The 23,588-nt window shown below is 41.8% G+C and overlaps 1 protein-coding gene across 2 annotated transcripts in view; it reads left to right on the top strand.

Annotated features, from left to right (window-relative positions):
- The window catches only part of LOC125092198 (putative MAGE domain-containing protein MAGEA13P), a 420,768-nt gene that overhangs the window by 196,658 nt on the left and 200,522 nt on the right, over positions 1 to 23,588 (top strand). For both annotated transcript variants that reach the window (XM_047716563.1, XM_047716562.1), the window contains one exon: positions 20,125 to 20,247. The gene's annotated coding sequence lies outside the window, so the exon portion shown is untranslated. The remainder of the gene's footprint in view (positions 1 to 20,124; positions 20,248 to 23,588) is intronic.

Here is a 23,588-nt window from a genome sequence, read left to right as displayed (position 1 = left end):
GCCTAGACAAATCTTTTGCACACTTTTAATGGGGTTGCTTGTCTTTTTACTATTGAGTCCAAAGAATTCTTTATCTATTCTGGTTATTAGACCTTTGCCAGATATATTGCAAATATTTTCTCCCATTCCATGGGTAAATTTTTATTTTCCTGATAGTGTCCTTTGAAACACTTTTTAATTTTGAATATGATATAAGGTAGGCATCCAAATACATTCTTTTGCTTAAGGATACCAGTTGTCCCAGCATCATCTGTCGAAACACTATTTTTCTACCATTAAATAGTCTCGATACCCTTGTCGAAAATCAATTGACCATAGATGAATGAGTTTATTTCTGGATTTGAAGTTCTGTTCCATTGATCTATAGGTCTATCCTTATGCCAATACCAGATTGCTTTTGAGGGGGACAGAAGACCAGGGATAGAGAGAATCTTTTTTTTTTTTTTTTTTTTTATAGAGAGAATCTTAAGCAGGCTCCATGCCCAGCACATAGCCCAACATAGGGCTCAATCTCATGACCCTGAGATCATGACCGGAGCTGAAATCTAGAGTCAGCCACTTAACCCACTGGGCCACCCAGGTGCCCCTGCCAGTAGCAGATTGTTTTGAGAGTTGTAGCTCTGTAGTAATTTTGAAATCAGAAGTGTGAATCCTCCAACTTTATTCTTTTTCAAGATTATTTTGGTTGTTCAGGATCCGTTGTGTTTCCATAGGAATTTTAAGATCAGCTCATCCATTTTTGCAAAAAGAACCAAAGAGACAGTTGGAATTTTGACAGATATTGCCTTGAATCTATAGACCAATTTGAGGAATACTGTAATTTTAACAATACTAAATCGCCCAGTCCATCAACAAGGGATAGGCTTACATTTATTTAGGCCTTCTTTAATCTCTTTCAACAGTATTTTGTAGTTTTCAGAATGTGCATTTTACACTTTGGTAAAACTTAATCCTAAGTATTTTATTATCTTTGAAATTTGACAAAAGTTTAGGCTTAATATGGTAAGCAAATTATTGTCGGCTCAAATTGGAATATAATGAAAAATGGCATTTCTGGCAGTAGGAAGGTATGCTGCCTGCATCTCCCTTCAAGAATTTGTCATTCTGGGGCGCCTGGGTGGCTCAGTGGGTTAAGCCACTGCCTTCGGCTCGGGTCATGATCTCAGGGTCCTGGGATCGAGTCCCACATCGGGCTCTCTGCTCAGCAAGAAGCCTGCTTCCCTCTCTCTCTCTCTCTCTGCCTGCCTCTCTGTCTACTTGTGATCTCTCTCTGTCAAATAAATAAATAAAATCTTAAAAAAAAAAAAAAAAAAAAAAGAATTTGTCATTCAGCTGGGAGGAATGTATTTATCTGACGGCCTCTGCCTTCAGATTCTGCCATGTTCTTTATGGTCATCCTCCAGTGACTGAGCACGTGTACAGGTATTAGGGCCTGGCCATGCCTCTCCATCATGAGACTCTTTCAATACAAGTTTTTGCTCGAGAGCTCTGTGTTAGGTTGCATGAGGTTTTATGAGATCTGAGCCTCAGTCTGACTCTCTCTTGTCTACTCCAACTTCCCATTCCTTTTCCTTTCACAGTAACATCATGGTCTACAGTCTTTCTCTACCCACTATTGCTTACTTCTCCTTTTACCCTTCAGAGGTGTTACTCCCAATAAACTTTTGCACTCCTCTGTTTCATCATCTGCTTCCCAGAGAGAGCCTGACATACAGCTTAAACCACATTTCCATGGTGTGTGAAAAAAAGGAAATAATAAAAAGATTTTTAGAGAAAAGCAACCTCTTTTAAAATTTATTTCTTTAGGGTCTAATACAATTTCAGTCAGGATGACACTGTTTATAGATAGTAAAAGTCAATTTAGTTATTCTGTAGTTTGAAGGGTGACAGAATATGAGTATAAACAGGCACTTATCAGTGCCAACTTGTTGCCAAATATGAAATGTAGACCAGATTCCAGTATAAACAAATGGTACAAGTTGTTCTAGGGAATGTATGCAGTCAACCTGTAAACATGGGTTTGAACTATATATCCACTTATATGTGGATTTTTTTCCTAATAATTACTGTACAGTGCTATAAATGTATTTTCCCCTATGACTTTGTCAATAACCTTATCTTTAACTACTTTATTGTAAGAATATAGTATATAATACATATATAAAACGTGTCTTAAGTGACTATTCATTTTACTGGTAAGGCTTCTGGTCAATAGTAGTCTATATGTAGTTTAAGATTGGGGAAGTAAAAAGTTGCATACAGATTTTCAACTGTGCAAGGCGTCAGCACCCCAATCCCTACATTGTTTATGGATCAACTGTATTCTTTAAGCAAAAACTTAGCCCTTCATTCAACTGATGTTAGCCAGTGTGGCTTAGATCCACAAATTCAACATCTTCCTGGCACTCAAACACCCAGATGGTAAGTGAAAAGGTGACATCATAGAGATATTTGGTGTAAAGCAGCCAAACACAAAGTTAATTGCAGAATTGAGAGGACCATCCAGTTAATTTGAGCCCTGAATGCTATCACCTGAGACATTTAACTGACTTACTGGGCTTCATGAGGTAGAAAGAACCTAGAGATCATCAATGAGAGTGTCTATCTACTCTCTCTCACTGTACAGAAGCAGAAACTGAGGCCCAATGGGAGCAAAAGACTTGACCAAGGTCACACAGGAGGCTAGTAGTTAACATTGGAAACAAAATCCTCTTTATTTGATAGAGCTCCCTTCCTCTCATTTTCGTGGTCACCATATTTGAAATGTCACTGATTCTAGCATATTCCTATCATGAGGGAGCTAAATTTAATAAAGTACATACATTCAGTTTTTACCCTTTCCACTGAGCTCACATGCAACCCAAAGACAATCTTCTCTTTTTATCTGTAGGGATGATCTTTGATACTTGACAGAGTAGAAATCCACTAGAGGTTACACAATTTAGGTTATTCAACAACAAAGCAAAAAAGGCCTTAAGCAGCACCATCTGATTATGCAATTTTGCTGTTGCGGAGAATTAATCAAATTCATTCTAGAGGCTCATCTGCTGCATGACACATTCATTCCTTAATACTGAAACTCCCTAACAAATTTAAACATGAAAAGTGTTGTTGATTTCTTTTCCTAGTAATTTCTGATTTTATTAGAACCCTAAACTTGAGAAAATGGAAATGTGTTGGTTACTTACCTTCAATTTTCTGAAGTGTTTCACAGTCAGGCTTTCTGGCTGTAAGATGTCAATTCTCTGGCAAGGTAGGTCAGCTCCTGGAAGAACAGCAAATTTATTAAGTTATTTTTATAGAAAAAAAAAGATGGCAGGCACAAAAGAATTGGGTGCAGTTGGATCTATTTCTCCCAAAGCACCAAATTTGCTGATAATTATATCTTTTGGTGATTCAGAAGCTGGCACATTCTCTTAGTCATTATTTAACTTATATCCCAGAAAGTTATCGGGGAATACAAGGCTCTATTAAGTGCCAAGCTATTGACCAATCCTGGCTACAGAAAATATTATGACAAATGAAAGGATTTAGCTTGACTCCTCTTTCCTCTCCTTGTCACTCCCTTTTGATTGTTGTCTCTGAGGAGGTCCTGTGGTTTGATATTGGCAATGCCTTGAACTGGAGAAACTCAGGCACCTTGGCAGGATGAGATACGTAGAGGTTGGTAATGGCTACAGCTATTCCGGGCTATAGGAGTCTGTGAAGACCCTAGAGATTTTATTTCTATATCTACTTTGGATGAGTAAATGTTTTACCTGGAGAAGTATATAGTATATGCTCCTATGTCAGAGTTTCCCATTGCAGAATAAGATTTAAATGAATTTCAAGGGCAATTCACAAGAGGCAACTGTGTGTGTATGTTTGTGTTGTCAAGATATTACAAAAACAACATTTGCTCTTTTTTTTTTTTTTTAAGCAATTGATGTGTATCAGATCCTGGGCCAGACAATGGGATTTTAATACTAAATAAGACCGAAAAGGTCTCTGACCCCAGAGAACTTATCACCTAGTGGGAAATAGAAACAGATAAAGAGGCTATTGTAATCCACTGTACAGTGATGGATCCTATGGGTGTGCCTAGAAAGGGGATCCAACCTAGACTTGGGGAATAATGAGACTTCTTAGAGGAAGTGATGTCTAATTTAAGGCCTAAGGAAGGTGAGAAGTGAGGGACAGTAGTATGTACTCAATAGGGGGAATGGCATATGCAAAGCAGATTAGGACAGTGAGAAACCATGGAAAAATGGCTTTGCTAGATGAAGGGACTGAAAGAAGTGATGTTCAGACAGAGCATAACATGTGGTGTAAGAATTATAAGGATCTGAGGACTGGTTAATGTTCTGAAGAAGATAGTTAGGACCTTAGTATCGTAATGTGCATAGGTATGTTTCAAGGACACTTACTGTGAGTATTTGCCATATGTGGAACTCTGCACTGGGCACTCTGGGAGCTAGAACTTTTAATAGTTATTACAGCAAACATTTATTAAACACCTAACTCTATGCAATAGGTGCTATAGTTATCCCCATTTTGCAGATAAGAAAAATTTTGAATAATTGAGAGAGAAATACAGACAGTAAGTACCATGGACATTTACAAGAAGAAAATGTCAGGGCACCTGGGTGGCTCAGTTGGTTAAGCAGCCAACTCTTGGTTTCTGCTTAGGTCATGATCTCAGGGTCCTGAAGGGAGCCCCGCATTGGGCTTTTCACTCAGCAGGGAGTCTGCTTCTCTCCTTCTCCCTCACCCTCTGCTCCTTCTGTTCTTTCTTTCTCTTTCTCTCTCTCTCGTTCTATCTCAAATAAATGAGTAAATAAATAAATAAGTAAATCTATTTTAATTTAGAAAAAAGAAAGAAAATGTCATAGGACTTCAGTGCTCAAAAAAGACTAAAGACCTGGAGATGAAGATACAGGACTGGATTATAGGGAGGGAGAGGTCAGCTGGATTTGGGGCAATGGTCTCACCTCTCCCAAAGGAGTGAGTGTGGCTAGAGAAAAACAGGGGCTGATGATTGACTCTTCGAAGATGCTCATGGTTTACCAGAGAGTAAAAAAGAAAAACTATCAAATGAGATCAAGAAGGTAATTAGAGGGGCACCTGGGTGGCTCAGTGGGTTAAAGCCTCTGCCTTCGGCTCAGGTCATGATCTCAGGGTCCTGGGATCGAGCCCCACATCAGGCTCTCCACGCATCGGGGAGCCTGCTTCCCTCTCTCTCTCTGCCGCCTCTCGGCTGACTTGTGATCTCTGTCTGTCAAATAAACAAAATCTTAAAAAAAAAAAAAAAAAAGAAGGTAATTAGAAATTAACCTACATTGTCCTGGAGCTTAAAAGTAGGAAGAGTTACAAGGAATGTGAGAATGGGTGTGTCAGCTAAAACCAAAGAAGGAAGTATGACCTCTAACACAGTTTTAATTTTTCTTCTCATTCTTCCTTCAAATGTACTATGTAACGAAGCAAATGTTGATAGTTTTCTTGCAATATATGAAAACTGAGATGCAGAAACATGATGTGTTGACAGGTATTAAGACAACTCTTTGATGTAGTCAAATCCTAGAGATGTGTCAACATTGCCACAGCCAGAGATTTTTGGGCGCATCACCAGATCATTTCTTTGCAAAAATATTTGATGTTTCGAAAATTACATTATCGATTTATTTCACAAGAGGAAAGAAGAGTCTGCTCTAACAATCTCTTCTTCCCCTCCAACAACAGCCAGTTGTTCATAATAGAGAAACTCTGGCTCAACGGCATAAGGTTAGGATTCACAAAATATTTTAGTTAAAGCCAAATATGTAACTGCTAGTTATCTTCTGCTGGGATTAGAACCTAGAGATAGTGAAATTCTAAATGGTGTACTTTTCCCCCTGGTAGGCCTCTTACTACAAACCAAATTAAGATGAAATTAACCCTAAAATGACAGCTCTTTTGTCTTCATTTCCCCCCCCAAATGGTTAGCATACTATTTGGATTTTTGAGAGGCAATGAAGTTTTAGTGAACAATTCCTGACTTATCATGAAGCATGACTGCTTGGACCAATGATATTTGATGCCATGTACTAAAACACAGAAAGCAAGATGGAGAATATTACAATTTAAGTTTGCTGCTTGCTTAGTAAGCTCTAATCTGTGGCTTGAGAGGCCATACATTACGGAAAGACACTTCCAAAGTGTGGTATGCCAAAATGTCCCCCATAACTTTAATGGCTGTGCCCCTACGCACATGCCTATTTAAATCCAGCCAGTACTTGCAAGGGTAAAGGGAATATATATGATTTCAACTAACTAAACTAATAGAATTTTTGTTTTCAGATACTTACTTTGGCTTCATATAGACATGGCCTGATAAACAGATTTTTAGTGCAGAAAAAAAGTTAAAAGATGCAGAATAGATGGGAACAAAAGAAGGCTAAAAGAATAAAAAGAAACTTAAAGAAGGTTGAATCATTTTCTTAGTCTGTCTGACCTTCTACTTAGGTACACTGGAAAAGGTCAATTCTCTTTCTCTAGACAAAAGTGAATCTGACTTAAATGGTGATATTGGATTTTTCAGATCATTGCAGAATGGCAATCATGCTATTCAAATGATTCATTTCTTTTGTTGACTCCACTTTGTCTTCTAATCTTTATATAACTGAATAGCAAAAGAAGGCTCCTTAAATAATGAAAAGAACTTCAAACACACACAGGGACTATTTGTTTTTCTCTGTCCATCAGCTATAAACTTCACATTAACCCTAGCTGGCCAGCTCTCAAAAGTGCTATACCAGCTCTAAGGAAGATTTTTGGGGAAAGGAAAGAAGTCTAAGTCTACTTTCTAGGTTCCTCTTTCTAGGAGAATAATGCAGAGGGAACATTGTCTCCAGAGGGGGGAGGTTTACACAAGGAGGGTTAAGGGCAAGAAGGGGTAATACATGTTTGGTGTATTCTCAGATTCCCACATCAGCAATGAGGCGCTCATAATCTTAACTAGAGTGTTAGCTACTGTAAGCTTCCAGCTGTGTTTCTCTCCGAGAATCACTGCCATCCAAAGGGAATTTCCTCACCCAAGGCTACTCATACTCCCCAGGGACAGCCCACATCCAGAACCTGGCAACATGGGTCTAGAAAGCCAGGACCCCTTATGTTTATTGAGAACAACTCAAAGGTCCTCTCTAGAACTCTAGATGAGCTGGGGCCTCTGTTGCAACTGCATCTCAGCAGAACCTCCCTCCACTAAATCCTGCTTCCTCCACTCCTTTACAATCCTGTTCAGACAGCACTGCCCAAGAAAACACCTGCACACAGATTTTCATCTCGAAGTCTATTTCCTGGGAAACGTGGCCTAAGCCAGAAGGACAAAGAAGAGATGGTGCCTGCTAGAAATGAGGAAGGTTTTTAAGGAGCTGGGTGTTCCTCATTTCTGCTGGGTTAGTGATAAAATACCATATTCCTGACCTACTATTTTCAGCCTAGGAGTTGCTGAGATTTTACTAGGCAGAGGGGGTTTCTATCTATTTATACTTCACTGCATCTAGTGTGACTGTGTTGGGATGAATGAAATACCTTGTGATATTTTAACTGAATTGATTAGTCAATTCAGTTAAAATGGTGGACCCACTCAACTATGCAGATAACAGCCAAAGAATAGTGAATTAAATTGGACTGGGGAATTTAAGAATAACGACTAAAGACTTACATTACTCATAAATTTGAAACTTCTTTCCTCAGTAGAGTGAGTGATTAAATCAAGGGCTGATGGACAGAGAAAAGGAATATATTAGGGGAGGTGCTGAGACAGGCATTATTAATACATAAGCTATTACCCTGGCACTTATAAATGATCCAGGATAACCAATAAGGGACAGTAGTGTTTTGTGCCTCAGTTTGGTTGTTTTTAAAACTTTTGATAAGTTCAGTGAGTTACAACCTTCTTACAACCAAGGATAAAAAAAAATCCCTATTCTCACCCTTGATAATACCATGGACTCCATGATTTGAAATAGTAAACCCACTATGCAAACTGCTTTTTAGTAAGTAGTAATTGATTTTCTCAAATTTAAGTGATTAACTACATAAGGATCTGTCAATAAGAGCTTCTGATGAGTGTGAGGTGACCAGTTAAACCATACTAAGCTCATAAAACTCCAGCCCGAAGCAAAGACACTTGATACTCTAGTTAGCCTGTGTGACTTTATTTTTGAGAAGCTAGGGTTTTCAATCGCAAATAGCTCCATATATCCTGTTACTGGCTTAGAAGGCATACAGGAACCCCATGATAATCAGCTTGGAAACCACTAGACTGGTTTTACCTTGAAAGACCCACTCAATTCTAATATTCTATGTTTTATGAAATTTCCAAGTGATGTTTCATTTTAGCAATTCATTTTTACCCATTTTTCAATTATGAAAAGTCACACCTGATTCTGAGCCTTCATAATTCCAAGAAGCAATTTCCTTGTCAATTGATAATTGTCTAATTAGAGGTGAGAATTGGAAGTTTGTTATGGCAACCTACATGACAACTGGTATCAAGAAAGTCATAATGACCTTCATCTCTCATTCTCTCCCTCTCTCCCTCCCTTCCTTCTTTCGTTCCTTCTTTTCCTAAGTAGGCTCCATGCCCAATTGTGAGGCTGGAACTCATGACCCTGAGATCAAGAGTTACATGCCCAACCAACTGAGCCATCCAGGTGCTCTCTTCCACCTCTTATTTTAACTCAGCATGGTAAATCACAGGCACAGAAATCTGAGATCCATTATTCCAGCAATATAACAAACACCTTCCAATGTATGAATCCTGCCCCCACAAAACAATTATTTACATATAAATTAGATCTGTCATCTGAATTCTATCTGTAATTCCACTGGATTTCATGGATTTCTGTGTTTGTAAATGAAAAAGGAATGTCATCATCCATCAGAGACATACATTTTGTACAGACATGGAAAACATTTGGCCCTGAGCTCACAGGAAAGTGACGGCATAGATTATCTGTGCTTATTGGCAGGGCTGGTGCAATTTACTGGCATGCCTGAGGAGTTTCTAACCAATATGCAAAGTGTCTCCATTTATGGACAAGATGGCTTTATCGTGTAGTAGCAGGGAGGCCTGGCTAGGAGGAATGCCAAAGCCTCCCTTCAAGCTGCCTAGCTCCACACTACAAATCTCAGCCAGAGTATGGAAATTAGAATCTTACTTTATTCTAAATAGCATTCCATTTTGGTGTGGGGAGGGTGGGAATGAACACTTCAACATGTTGAATAATGGTGACATATTAATTACTCTCTTTTGAAAAAATGGCTGAAGTTACAGAGGGACTGTAGAAGAACTTTTGGGGTTACCTTATTTTTTTTAAGATTTTTTTCTTTATTTGAGAGACAGAGCAGTGGGGGAGGGGCAGAGGGAGAGGGAGAGGATCCCAAGCAGGGTTGACAACTAGCACGGAGCCTGATGCAGAGCTTGATCCCATGACCCTGAGGTCATAACCTGAGCCGAAACCAAGAGTCAGACACTTAACCAACTGCACCATCAAGGCACCCCTTGGGCTATTTTAAATGCACTTCTACTGTGATAAAACATACTGAAATAGAGTGCTTTTGGGGTTCCTCTGAGTCTTGTTTGCCTGAATTCACCAAATGCTAATAGGCAAGGACTATTTAGTATAAAAAGGCATTCAAAGTTGTGTTCAAAGACTAATGCAGTCAGATCACATATGCAAAGCTCTGCCATTTTGGAGGACACTCAATATTAATGCCTTGATTAATGGTTTTGATCCTATGTAGAGGTGGTACAGAATGATTTCTGTAACTTTATAAGCAGCGCCTCTGTTAAGTTGCTTACTGTCTAGGCATGTTGGCTTTCTAGGAGACTGTCACTCTCATTTAGATTCTATGAATTTAGTAATCTATGGATTTAGGATAACTTACATTTAATAGAACTGTGATTTGCTGTATATATATATATATATATATATATATATATATATATATATATACACAAATATATATATATATATATATAACAATGCCTGTACTCATATAGTTGTATATATTGAATTTCCATGTAATTTTTCTTTGTAGTCTAGATTCTGCTATTGAAAGACAGTTGAAAGACAATTGAGTGTAATAATCTCAAAGATCCTATCTGTCTCCAACATGCCATAAAATATCCAGTTACTGTAAGAAAGTACAAAAAAGTAGGCATCTTCTGGGCCCTCTCACTAGGGAGCCTCAATTTCTCACATGAGTTTGAAATAGTCCATGTTGTTCTTTTGCTCTTACTGTAGAGACATACATTCCTGAACTTTTCATGGTGCACAGTATTTTGACTTCCACATAGAAAGCCAGGTTGATCTGGACAGGGTCAGGGTGAAATGCAAATGTGAGTGGCTGGGTAGTCTTACGCCTTTAGACTCAGTTGTCCTAGGCAAAGCAAAGCAAAAGTTCAGGATGAAATTGGGACTGCCTCCATTCTCTAAGTCACCTGAGGCAGAGGTGAGCTATTAGGTTTGCCCCACTTAGATGAGGCCTGGATCATCTCCAATTCCCCAGCTAATTAGGCAGCCCCTACTGCCCTGTGGAAGTTTCCAGTACTGCATACTGTCATAAATATGAGTAAAGCACCCCATCTTGGCTGTGAAATCACTCCAAGTTACAGTTCAGTTTTATTTTAGCACTCCTTACCATCCATCTCTGTCCAAATTTATTGCTAAGGACAATGTAAAAAGAAAATTGCATGAAAGAATGAGATTTAAAGCCACCCAATCAACTCTAAAATGTTTTTCTGATCAATAAGGCTTAAAAAAAAAGAATTGGGCAAACAAAACTACCCAACGTTATAAGTCAATTGGTACCAAAGCTGGGAATGTGACCTGGAGCTCTATTAGTGTATTATTTCCCCCAGACAGGCAGTGGATTCTGCCATCAGGAGCATCATTGTCTTTGTGACCCCCAAACCCATCATGGTTCAGGGTTCCTTTGCCTGCTCTCCTTCACATGGCCCTACATCCTGGGTATAGGGGTGAGGATTAAGTCTCCTCATTGGGCTTTAGCAATAATCCCTTGGTATTGGTGTTTCGTAGTCTCTAGAGCAGTAAGACATGTTTCTTATTTCTCCAGCCAGTATCTCTTGAGGAGGAACTTTTCGGAAGCAGTAGATAGCTTCACTGTGTCTTGGTTGTGAAGGTAGTTTGCAGGTATATACATATCAAAACTCGTCAGATTGTAGAATTGAACTAATTGCAGTTTATTGTACATTGATTATACCTCGATAAATCTGTTAAAATGTTTTTTGATGCTTCTCCTGTACCAGACACTGTACTTGGTGCCAGGAATACATTGATAAAGAAGACCTCACCGTTTGCATCCTGTTTGAACCATCAGAAATTGCCGCCGGGGGGCGCCTGGGTGGCTCAGTGGGTTAAACCTCTGCCTTTGGCTCAGGTCATGGTCTCAGGGTCCTGGAATCGAGCCCCGCATCGGGCTCTCTGCTCAGCAGAGAGCCTGCTTCCCTTCCTCTCTCTCTCTGCCTGCCTCTCTGCCTATTTGTGATCTCTCTGTGTCAAATAAATAAATAAAATCTTTAAAAAAATAATTAAAAAAAAAAGAAATTGCCGCCGGTATGTGAGATATGAACAAATACTGGCAATGGTCTAACTTAAGTTAATAATTATATGTACTCTACTGTCACCATAAGATAGGTGGGTGGTGTGGGTATTAACCCTGTTTTATAGAGGAGAAAATTGGGGCTCACACAGGTAGGGTTGCTTGCCAGAGGATACTTCTAGAATTCCCACATCTTTGGCATCCCTTATCCAGGCCTCTGGCCTTTGTATACTGAGAAAGCCAACTCATCCAGGCCTGAACACAGATACCACTGATCAGAGGTATAGAGAGTTAATTCTGGGTAAGAGATTACTGTGGCTTCTGTGTTCCAAGTGGTCCTCAGAGGTGCTACTCATGAAGCAGTTGTGGGGAGCCACTGGGCCCCAAGGTCTAGTCCTGTTCTCCATGCTGACACAGGGCTCTTTGCTGAGCTGGTCTCCTGGGCTTGGGATTTGTCGGTGGATCTGAGGTGCTTGCCTCCATTTGTTGCAACCTTGCCTATCTTTGGTGCTTTGGTTTCTACTTATCACCTGCTTTTCCCCCTCTACTTCCAAATGAAATTCCTTGGCCTCTGACTGTCATCTTTCAATGGCTTATAGTTTTCCTGCCCAATAGTGAATCTTATCTTCTAATTAGAAACAGTGCCTTCAAGATCAGGGACTAGAGGACCCTGAGGATATCATGGTGTAATCATTTTTTGTTAAATATTTTTTGAGTTCATGAAATGATTCTTGCCATCGATGGATATTTATTTATTATCTGTTATTGTTGAGTTACTTTCTATAAAATGGAAATGACGATAGCCCCCTAATTTATGGAGCTGTTATAATCATTAAATGAAATAACCCATGCAGACAACTTAGAACAGTGCCTGTATGTAGTTAGCAGTCAAAAATGTTAGCTATTGTTACTGCACACACCACATTACATTAAATGGGCAGTGAGTGCATGGGTGGGGGGTGAGGCAGGATTAAGGATAAAGCAGAGCTCGGTAACACAAAGCTACCACTTACAGAAATCTTGCTATTACCTAATTTTAGTATAAGGGATAATACAATTATTAAAAAAATTTTTAAAGGCAAAATATGCTAGAGGAAAGGTGAAATTCTTAGTTTAGGATGGGAGGGGGTTGAGAAAAACTTCACGTGGAGTGTGGCATTTGAAGTGGCCTCTGAAAGACAACTCAGCTTTTGACAGGAGACATGGGCAGGAACAGAGTGGGGATGAAGTGCAAAAGGGACCATACGGGCAAAGGCACAGAGATGGGGAAGTGTTCCTGGACATGTGGAGGAAAGGCAAGTTGGTGTGGTATATACCTGTAAGGCCATATGTATCATAGGAGGTAAAGTTATAAAGGCGGGCAAAGACCACACTTGAGTAGATTTTAGTGTGGAGGCACCGCAAGTACCTGTCAAGGTCACTTTATGTATCCTGAGCCCAGTGTCAAGTGCAGCTGGGTGTTTTTCCCAACTAGTGATGAAGCTGATTCAGGAGCTCACTGTGACAGTTTACCCTAAAATCTGTTTCCTCTGGAACTCCCTGATAGGACTCAATGAGAAGAACACAGCATCACTCACGTGGTATTGCTACCATAGGTGCACAACCTGAATCTAATAATGAAGAAACATCAGACAGACTCAGATGGAAGGGCATTCTGTAAAGTAGCTAGCTGGAAATACTCAAGTGTCAAGATCTAGAAAGTCAAAGAGAGGCTGAGAGACTGTATAGGAAGGAGACTAGAAAGACATATCAACTAAATATAACACATAGTTCTGAACTGGATCCTTTTACTATAAAGGCCATGATTGGGACAACATGATTGGTGAAGCTGGGGTGGGATATAAGGATTAGATTATAGTCGTGTGTCAACATTAATCCCCTGATCACATTACAGTTATGTAGGAGAATGCCCTTACTTACCAGAAATACTGAAGTATAGTAGTGCAATGGGGCATTAGGATAGCAACTTGCTCTCAAATGATTCAGGGGAAAAAAGCTCTGTGGACTTTACTGACCATATTTGAATGTTTTGTGTAAGTTTGGAATTGTTTCAAAAACATGTATAAAATTACTAAAATAGGTTTTCCAGGGGGAAAAGTAAGATTAAAATAAAATTAGCAAGTTATCTTTAAACAAATGCTGTTGACTGGCTGCCATGGTTTCCTGGAGAGGCCCCTTAGATTGCCAGCCATCTGGATGCAGGATGTAGTCCAGAGGCCAGCATGGGAGAAGGCAGCAGTGCCTTTTGAGGGACCACACAAAGAGAAGCAGTATCTGGGAATGTTCTTTTGCTTCAGGCCCTTTCATCCTATATTGTGAGCTTTGGCTCCCTCTCCTCGCTGTAAGAAGCAGAGGGCAGAGAGAAATAAAACTGGCCCAATAACCTTGTGCTCATTCTCACATGGGCTGCCCTTCCTTTGCTTGTAAGAAACATTAACAGGTTTACTTATGCCCTACCTTATACACTTGGATAAGCCCTATGGGAACCTAAAAATTAAATTATCGTGCCTCTTCTCTTTCCCCCAGCTTAATCAGAAACAAGTTCTGTCTCAATCATTGAAATGCATGGAGACCACCAACTTACAGTGAGGCTCTCAGCAGGTTCATCTGTCTTTCAGCATGGTTAGGGACTGTCCATGTTGGCAAAACCTGTCACAGAGGAAATCAAGTTGAGGACATTCAGTCCCCGTCCCACACCCCAGTTACTGCCACAGTCTCAGCCACAACTACAGCCTACTACTCAAATAGTGTCAGCACCTTTCCAGAAAGCCCAAGAGATATACTACCTTGCCCAGTTGGCTGAACTACCTTCTGATATCCAACCTGTGTAGTTCCAAGGGCCAATGATTAAATCACTCAACCAGCTGCATGTTAAGCACTTTGGATAACTCATGTTAACATTTATATGTCCTTATATGCCAGGCACCATACCACATGCTTTATATTAGTTGATTTGATTGTCATAAAATCCTATTAGCTGGGTGCTACTTTTAGTCTTAATTTTATGGATGAGGATGCCGAGACTTGGACAAGGAAAGTTACTTATTCAAGGTCACACATCTCTGAAGTTGCAGAGCTTGATCCCAGAACTAACCCTTGACCACTTTGCTATACTGTCTTTCAGGCCATTTGGTCTTATCAACTGTACTATGGGGAATCTGGGTCTTCTGAAACAGTATGCAGATGATGCTGTTCGGTCAGTTGGTTATCCCAGTAGGCAGAGATTACTTTTTGCTCTCAAGATAGGCCTAATGCATTTAGGAGTTCTGCTGTAGTCACCATCTCCAATAAAAATAGACCTTTGCTTTTCTCTGTAAATCATTTAATGCACCAGTATTATGGAGAAACTACTACCTGTTTCAGTACTGTACTAAGAGTGAGACCATTACAAAACAAATGTGAGACAGGAACCCTGCCTCCAAGGAGCCCAGTAGAAGGGACTGGCATGGGAGAAGTAATCATCAGGAATGCTGGGGAGGACATAATTGAGCACTCAGTGGTAAGGTACTGATTTGAAGAGACTTAAGAGTTCAGCAGACAGAGAAGAGGTGAATTGGAATCAATATTTCACATCTAAGCCAATTGATGAGGACAAATGTCACCTAGTCAGTTCTCTGTGCTTCTCAGCAATCTCCTATTCCCTCTCAGGACTGTTTCCTAGCCAGCCACTTTCACTACTTATTCCCCCCGCCCTATGTTCTTTTTCTTCATAACCTTTATCACGATCTGATTTGATCATACGGATTTCCTTGTTTTCTATCTTGTCCATCTCTCCCATTGGATTGTCAGCTCCTTGAAAGCAGGAACTTCGTTGTCTACACTGCTGAATCCTCAGGCCCTAGAGGAGTACCTAGCTCAATGCATATTCTTTTGGACAAAGGAATGAACCCTTGCTAGATATGCTCTCTTCAGCTTTCTCCTTTTTTTCTGAGGCCAAGCCTGTCCCCAGTGCCAAAGCTGCTGCAGATAATTATAATAGTTACTGTTTATTGAGCCTTGCTATTATGGGTCAGGCAGTATAACGGGGCTCACACCAACCATCCCATGAAGCTAAGAATGCAGTTCTTCCCAGCCTCCCAATACAGCAACTGAGGCTTTAAGACATTAGGTAACTTGTCCAGGTTCCCATATCTAAAAAGTAACTGAGTTCTAATGAGGGATGACAATATACCTCATGCTCTCTGGCTATAGTCTTCTGACAAGCTCTGGGGGTATTGGGGCATGCCCAGAATTGGAGGCAGAGAAGTAGAACCCTGAAGAGGTGGAATGGAGGAAGGGTGGATGAGGGTTGGTGGGTAGGTGTCTGGGGGTGAATTGTGCCACCCATTCATTTGTTGAAGTCCTAGCCCCCATACTTCAGAATGTGACCTTATGTGTAAATAGAGTCCCTGCAGCTATAATTACTATGATGAGGTCAAACTACAGAAAGGTGGACCAAAATCCAATATGACTGGTATCATTACAAAAGCGGGACATTTGGACATAGACACACAGGGGGAATGTCATGGGATGATGAAGGCAGATTGGAGTGATTGCTGCAAACTGCCCCAAACTAGGAGAGAAGCATGGACTAGAGCTGTCCCTCACAGGCCTCAGAAGGTACCAACCTGGCCCATATGTGAATAAATTTCCATAGGTTAAGCCACCCAGTTTGTGGTGTTTTGTTACAGCAGCCCTAGCAAATGAATACAGTAGGAGTAGGCAATGAGAGGACCGAGGTAGAGCAAAGAACCTTCCAGCTCCTGGTGCGTATCCTGGCTGATACTTCATCCTAGCCTCTCCTGCCTTCAGCCACAACCCAATCTAGCATTCTGAAGATGTACATGGAGCTTCCCTTTGGCAAGACCCTGTGAAGGCTTTTGGAAAGGAAGCAGTGAATCCCTAGAATGAGAAAGCGAGCGTCCTGATTCTCCTTGTTAACTCGGATGTCCAGGCCCATTAAATGGATCTTCGTGCATGGGAACTGCCACTTAAGGACCCTGACAAAAAATGTCTGCAGAGACTTCACAGACTGTGGCCTCTTTGAGCCAGATCTTTGTACTTGCATGAACTTCAGAAGACCCCAGGAAGCTAGATCCCTCATGCATCATCTCTTGGTGGCCCCAACTGAAAGAACAAGTTGAAAACAGGGCACTCAAGGGGAAGACACATCCCGAATCTCTGCAGTATCTGGTGAAGGCTATTGATTTCATTGTCCTTTAACCCTCTGGCACTGGGTTGACATTATATTACTGGTAACAAAGAGAATCCTTCCAGGGATTGTTACGTGGTTGGAAGTCCCTAGAATAGATCTTTCCACAGTAAAATGAGGGCTCAAGACTGATTTCATAAAGAATGGCAAGAAAAAATGTTTATGCCCATCCTAGGCCCCTATACCCATTCCCACAAATCTGCTCAGGTATTTTCAGCAATGTGGGGTCTCTTCCAAGCTCCCAGCAATTTCTGTCCTGGACAGAACTTCCTGATCCTGACAAAAGGAACCTTTCCTCATGAGTAGGGTTATTGTTTGATATCAAGCATTTTTGTAAAGGGCCAGAGGGTGAATAATTTAGGCTTCAACAGCCAACTTAGTCGTGCTGTTATTGTGTGAAAGTGGCCCTTAAAACATCCAGAAATGAATGGCTATGGCTGGGTGCCAATTAAACTTTACTTAAAAAAAATAGCTAGTGGCCAAACTTGGCTTGTAGGCCATAGTTTGCCAACCCCTGGTATGTAGCATAAAATGACTAGAATTTTGCTGCCTATGGAAACATGTTCCTGTTTCCAAACTTTTACTATCCATATCTTTCCTGGGAAGTGTCATCTTAGGGCCCACATTTTTTTGGCATCACTATCATGAACCAGAAGAGAAAAATGAATAAATCTACCTCATTATTCCATTTAGGGCACCGCACTGCCAACACTGAACTAAAGTGATGCTGACCCGTGACCCTTTAATGGCTTCCCATGGAATATATCAGCTCATAAATTTTGTGGAAAAGAACAAGGAAAAAAATTACCTCACATATTAGTGAAATGGCATTCATAGAGGAGGACTAGACTGTGTGTCCGAAGTTCCAGCTTTCTGTCCCTGTCTCTGTCCCCTGACAAGCCCAGTGACCCCTCACAATCATTTCATCTCTTCAGCATGACAAGTCCTTCCCTACCTACTCTGTAAGAATGTCAGGGGAATAAACTAAAAAGACCAAAATAAGGATGTGAAAGATTTTTTTAAAAGCCCCATCATCACAGATCTAGTTCTCCAAGGAAGCCAGGATGGTGAGAAGGAGGTTCTTCTGCATAGATGGAAATGTTACACTTGAAATAGAACCCTGAACCCTTGTGACGTAGAGATCAGGACAGGAGAGGACAAAGGGCTGCATGTGAACCTGGAGTGGCCTCAGTCTTCCTGGCAGACAGGCAGTTATCATGCCACTTACATCTAAATGGATTCCTTTCACTTTTGACTGTTTCCCGGCAAGTTTATTGCAAAGAATAGGGGCTCATTATTGAATTTCCTTGCTTATTTTTCTGCAAATCTATTAAATCAGCACCAAACAGAAAAAATTTGCTGACACTAGAGCAAGTGACTTATTTGTCTGTAGTTAACTTAGTGCATCTGGCTTTGATAGGCTTCATTTCTATGTGTTAAAAATACAGAGCCCTTTAAAAGTTGATTTTATTTTGAAAAGAAAAAAATTAGCTGTATAGGGGAATGTGGATGGCAATGAAGGGGAGCAGCTCTCTGAGAAGTTTAATGTCAGTGTTTAAAAAAAAATGCATCAAAAGAGGGACGCCGGGGTGGCTCAGTCAGTTGAGAAACAGACTCTTGATTTTAGCTCAGGCCATGATCTTATGGGTCCTGAGGTCCAGCCCTGAGTTGGGTTCTGTGCTCAGCAGGGAATCTGCTTGGGATTCTCTCCCCATGTCCATTCCCACCACAAGCTTACACACTCTTTCTCTCAAATAAATAAATAAATCTTTTTAAAAATGCATCAAAACCTATACAATCTTAACACGGACCAAGAACCCGACTTTCATAAATCTTTATAGCGAACTCTTATTTGGATTTAAGCCTGAGGTGGGAGATTTGTTGCTGGGGAAAGAACAGTGAGACTCAACAGTGATTTGAGTCCAGGCTTTGTCACTAACTTGCTGTGTGATTTTTACTAAGTTACTCAGTCATTTTTGATCTGTGTCTTCTCACTTGTAAAATGAAGAGATTTAATTTGTTGTACTCTAAGACTTTTTCCCACCCACTTCCTATGAATGAAGAAGTCAGTTGCCATGATGCATAAACCCATAGGGCCTACCATGATTCTCATCCTTTGTTCAAGAAACATTTATTGAGATGCCACTATGCACTAGGCACTGGGAGTACAGTGATAGACAAAGACAGCCTTGGCTCCTTCACCTCTTGGAGCCCATGAAGTAGACATCATCCCTCCCCTCTCTCCCTTGAATCAGAAAAGTAGAAGCACTGTGATATGATCATTGCTCAAATACTACTTTAGGCAATTCTTTTCAATAGTACAGATTTTGACCAAGTCTTAACTTAATATTTACCTGCCCTGGAAACCGTCTTCGTGGTGGTAGGGAACATACAGTTTGTGCAAGTGGAAGATGTTTTTTTACTTAAAGATTATTGGAGGCTGGAGTTTCCAGTTTGGGCAAGAGTTGCCAAGCTTTTAGACCTTGTCTGTTCAGACCTCGTCTGGTCAACCATGCAACCTGACCAGAGGCCTTGAGCCCAACTGACCATACCTGTAGGCTGAGCCACTGGGGACAAGATTGGTAGCAATTTGCCTGGAGAGAGGAGAGCAGCTAGAGAAGGCTCTCCAGAGAAAGAGTCACAGCCCGGAACTCCAGCTCAGAGCATAGGACATGAAGGAAATGGGTATGAGAGCACAAAAATGTCCCAAAGTGCTGGAATAACTAGGAGAAACAGGTCAGGAATGGGTAAGAGGAAAGCTTGGGCAGAGCTGTGCTATGGCTACTACACAGTGGTAAAAGTTGAATATTCACCCATGGGCATTTATATGCTTAATGCCTAATATGCACCAAGGACCATGCCAGAGTCTAGATATACAGTGGGAGGTTAGACTTGGTTGATGCTCTCCACGAGCTCATGGCCCATTGAAGGAGGCAAATGAATAAATGGCCAATTAGAATACATGCCTGAACTCGTTGAGGACAATGTTTTAGTCTGCTTTGCTGACTGCCATTTCCCCCAGTTGAGTATGTGACATGGTACAAGAAGTTGTTGTAGACCAGATGCTGGTCTACAGAGAAAGAGGGAAGTGGAAGAGTCAGAGATATTAAGGAGAGAGATGACACCACATTTTGTGATGGGCTGGAGGTCAGGGCAGAGGGCAGAATCAAGAACGACCTTCAGCCTTCTGACTCAGGCAGCTATGGGGATGTTGACATCAGTCACTAAGAGGGGACTGAGGAGTCTGAGCCAAGTGCAGAGACTGCTGAATCAGGGTTGAGAGCCTGGTGAGGCATGGAGCTGGCCAAAGGAGCTGACTGTGGTACTGATCTTTCTGTTTCTAGCTCTGTTTCTGTCCCTGGATGTCTGTGTCCTATCTTGAGAAAGAATCTGGGTCTTTTTGAAGAGGAAGTCGAATCTGAGAGTGGTCTGCAGTCTGACACACAGTGAGGCCAAGTATGTGTGCAGTAAGTAGAGTCTGTCTCTGTCTTCAGGAATTCCAATGTTTGAGTAATGTCCTGAGGTTTCTAAAAGGATAAAAGAGAAATCTACTTGGGGATATTTCACCTAATATCAGTTCGGTAGTTCTGTTCACAGATGTGGGTAGAGGGTTTGCCTTTCATCTACAAAGCCCTACCTCATTTGTGCCTCCTTGAAATGTTGAGATTGTCACTCTCTTAAAGGTTCCTTTTTAGAACCATTATGGCAATTAGGTTCAGGCAGAATAGAGCCACATCCCCAGACATTAGATAAGGTAGCAAGATGAAAAACGAGCACATTACCAGAGAAAAGTGCTTCTGTCTGGAATTTCTTCTTGGTGGTTTCCTTAGGGACATACATTTGGGATTTTGTTAGCTGAAATTGTTTGGCCATAGCACAATATTTGGTATGTATCTGCATATATGTGGGGCAGGGGAGCTTTGCTGGCATGTTTTTATCTAGAAATTTTTGTAACAGAATTTAAATTGGGAATTTTGTACAAAGGCAACCTTCATGAGGGAGTCAAGTATGGAAAGAACACTGGACTGGGAGTCAGAAGACCTCTGTTCTAGTTTTATCTCTACTGTTAACTAGCTGTATGACCTTAAGCAAGACCCCTCCCTTCAATAGATCTTTCAGTTTCCCCAGCTATAAAATAAGAAAATCAGACTTGCAGTCTGTCCCTTTCAATACTGCTGTCCTGGGGAAATGAATGAAAAATAAAGCCACTATGACATAGCTAGTGTGAACTACTATGAAGTGAGCTCAGAGTAAACAACTACTCTGGTCAACAGCTTTGCTGCAGAGTTCTTGGAGAAGGCGGTAACTGGTAGATGAAAAGATAATTAAACCAGCTTATTATTTTCATTAATCATTTTCCTATCCTAGAAATTAATCTGATGCCTTTCTCCCGCAGGAGCCAAACTGCAGTTCTGAGAGGTAAAAAGCTCTATGTTTTTTTGAAAGAACACCAGTCGGCCATAGTTTCACCCAAGAGTGCTGGCTTGGAGGCTTCTGCTAATGCAAAAGGCAGCTGCGGACTGAGATAGAGGTTCCCATACTGAAAACAAGGGGAGGTACTATGGAGCACCCCTCACCACACACGCACAGCATCCCTGAGTGTTCTCTCCTCTCCCCCTAAATAAAACAGAGTGCCCCCACAATGCACCAGGGATCCGGGGCTGCTTCTCAAAAGAGCAAGCATAGCCTTTCCAATTTCATGAAGAAGCTGAGGTAGCTAACACCTCTGCAGTTTGTCTAGGGATTACAGGAACTAATCACCTTGAACTCAATCCACTTGAACGGTGATGGGGGTCCACCTCACCTCTGGACACTGAGGCTCTCGGTCATTGTCAACCCAGAGCTGACAGGATGAACACAACCAAGTCATGTTCTCTTAAAGGCAAAGCGTCACTGGTATTCTTTGGAAATGAATTCATTTCCTGGTAGTACTATTCATGGCTTGTGCTGACTACAGCCATACAGACGGAAGAATGTGAGTGTCCGTGCCCTGTCTGTGTACCTCACCAGCACCTAAGATTTACAAAGTCAGCTGTGAGGGTCCCAAGAGATCTTTCTGGCCCCCTAACCCCTCGCTGCCATCGTGTAGTTGAAGAAACAGGAGGACAGAGCCTCAGCAGTTGGACCAGGGATCCCTCAGGTCACAGGAAATTCATGGCAAAACTAAAACTCAAAACCAGAATTCCTTTGATGCATAATCAACTACACCTCTTTGCCCCACCAGCCATTCTCAGCTGGAGGCAGCACTCTCTCCCCACTACCACCAAGGGACATCTGGAAATGTGTGGAGATATTTGGGGTTGTCAGAATGACTCAGGGTAGGGGAGCTGCTGGCATTCATACTCAGGGGCCTGTGGTGTATCAGACCCCCACACATTACAGCATGCCAACATATCCCTCTGGGAATCGCTGCAGGCCTGCACCAGGCTGTGTCCACTTAGAAAAAGATGGAAGAATACAAAGTCATAGCTTCACCTTGTCTCATTCTCCTCAGGACAAAGCATGAAGGAAGTGATATTGAGACCCTGCTCCTAGTTCTAACTCTGGTATTACATCATTGTGTGACCTCAGACAAGACTTCCTCTATGGACCTCCGTTACCTCCTCTGTAAACTAGCAGTTTTGCTCAGATGGTCATCAAGAACTTTTCCCAACATTCTGGGCCTTCTCCTTTCAGAGGACAGTCCAGGAACCACCTGGGCAGCAGCCTGTTAAGAACATGGATTCCTGGACACAGAACCACTCCGCCTCCACAGACATGCTAAATCAGAATTTAGTTGGGGGGGGGGGGTTTGGGACACCGGGATCTGTGTTCTCCTCTCCTTCACCGTGATTCTGAAGTGGAGGAAGTCTGAGGAGCAGGGTTCTAGTGTCAGAAGTGGAGAGATGGTATTGCCTCAGCTAGCACTTACAGTGTGAAGAGATCTTTCCTACCTCCACTCAGAGCTACAGCAGCACTTACATGATGGCAGGCCTGTCCCCACAGAAGCCCCAACACTGAGCCCAAGGCCTTTTGCAGGCTCCCTGCTGGATGGTCGAGGCATATGAGCAGGGGGGACAGTCAGCTCAGGGGTTGGCACTGATAGAGGCAAAGGACCTCAGAGCAGGCAGCCTGCCTTTTTAAGACTGTAGGGTTGACACCTCAGACAACTGAGAGGAGACAGCCTGTGCCTGTTACCACTGCCCTGACAGGGCCGCACACTTGGGCCCCATGTTCTGATGGCGGCTAACCACATAACTGCTTCTCTTAGCCTAAGCCTGCCTCTGCAGCCTGCCTCCTCCCTCAGCTCCAGCTGCCGTCTCCTCCATTCCAGCACAGCGCAGGGTGCTTGCAACAAACACACCGTGTACAGCAAACCCAGAGGAAAATGATGGCTTCTCCCTGTTGGCTTACAGAATGCTTTTCTGTTCCATCCAACAACCCAAAGTTGAAGGCCTCCATCAGTGTTCAAAGCCAAAAGGCTAAGACGTAGAATTCACCTTTGACTAGTTTGATTGGGAAAAGAGGGGTGGGGAAAAAGAGCTTGGAAATAGTGTCAAAAAGACTGCTTTTATTCATCATGAGAAAGAGGCAAGAGGAAGCTCTGAAGATTTATTACTTGGCATTCTAGAGGACCTTCAGGCCGACAGGCCATTGGTAATCACCCTACTAAATAACGCAAAACCTGTCGGCCACAGCTTCTTCAGGGAGTCTCAGGGATATCAAGTCCTCTCAAGAGAATGGAGGAAAAGAAGTTACTTGCCAAACGTAACCTAGTGCCCCAGCTTAGGATATACCCCTCCTTCTATAGAGAGCCATCTTTCTGAGT

Source organism: Lutra lutra, chromosome X, assembly GCF_902655055.1.
Source record: "Lutra lutra chromosome X, mLutLut1.2, whole genome shotgun sequence".
NCBI classification, from domain to species: Eukaryota; Metazoa; Chordata; class Mammalia; order Carnivora; family Mustelidae; genus Lutra; species Lutra lutra.
The sequence above is the reverse complement of the archived record's forward strand: the minus strand, read 5'-3'. Positions and strand labels throughout refer to the sequence as shown.